Genomic DNA, 965 nt, shown 5'->3' with positions numbered 1-965 from the left:
AAACATTCAGCTTTGATATTAATGAGTTTTTTGGGTTCATTGAGAACATGGTTGTTGTTCAATAATAAAATTATTCCTCAGAAATACAACTTGCCTAATAATTCTGCACTCCCTGTAGTGTGCTTCCTTTCACTTTACATTCATTCATATTATTAGGGCAAGCACAAGGAGTCCTAAAGCAGTCGATCAATAAAATATTGATACAGGAACCAATATATTTCCATACTGGTATTTTATCCTCTCCCATAATGCTAATGCTTATATGTGTCAAAGGTAAACATGACCCAGACCAATCAATATACAGAGCACACACACATGACCTCTAACTCTGAAAGCAACCAACACACTGTTTAAGTATTTTTATTTTAATATATACCCAAAGCTAAACAAAAAATAGCATAACAAGGGTTGAATTTTAAAGTATTGCCTCATTAGATTATTACAAATATCAGAATAATGAAGTGGTACCTATGGTGCTGCTTACCTTGAACAAGGCTGGGTGTGATGGATGGTGAAATGCTGTCAAACAGATTTCTATTACAGGAAAAAATGACCCACTATTGGAGGATGGTGAACGGACCTCAGAATGCCTGTTTTAAGACAAAGACATAAAAAAAACAAATATTTATTAAATAAATGAAGTTGAACAGTGAGAAGAAGATTTCATTCATTTCCTTCTAGGAAAACAAGAGCAGAAAATGTATGTTCTTGTATGCTTCGTCTCTCACACTTTAGTTTTATCCAAGTGCTTCACCACAACGTCTTAATCATCACCTTGTAGTCAAATGCACCTAAGGACACCAAAACTGCAGAGAACTCACTTCCTCTAATTAATTCAGTTTCAGCAGATACATTCGAGCTTCCATCTGATATTCCTTAGGATTAAACTGTAAGATAAGTCAAAACCCTCAAACATTCAGTCAGCAATAGTTTTACCTGAGCTCTGTCATATTTTATCAGTTTTA

At 34.4% G+C, this 965-nt stretch overlaps 1 protein-coding gene across 1 annotated transcript in view; it reads right to left on the bottom strand.

Annotated features, from left to right (window-relative positions):
* The window catches only part of LOC106456346 (multiple epidermal growth factor-like domains protein 11), a 62782-nt gene extending 62203 nt beyond the window's left edge, over window positions 1-579 (bottom strand). Inside the window, exon 1 of the mRNA XM_013913296.1 lies at window positions 485-579. The gene's annotated coding sequence lies outside the window, so the exon portion shown is untranslated. The remainder of the gene's footprint in view (window positions 1-484) is intronic.
* Window positions 580-965: the final 386 nt, after the last annotated feature.

This window comes from Pundamilia nyererei, unplaced genomic scaffold (genome assembly GCF_000239375.1).
Source record: "Pundamilia nyererei isolate P.nyererei 1_Seehausen unplaced genomic scaffold, PunNye1.0 scaffold00124, whole genome shotgun sequence".
Taxonomy (NCBI): domain Eukaryota; kingdom Metazoa; phylum Chordata; class Actinopteri; order Cichliformes; family Cichlidae; genus Pundamilia; species Pundamilia nyererei.
The sequence above is the reverse complement of the archived record's forward strand: the minus strand, read 5'-3'. Positions and strand labels throughout refer to the sequence as shown.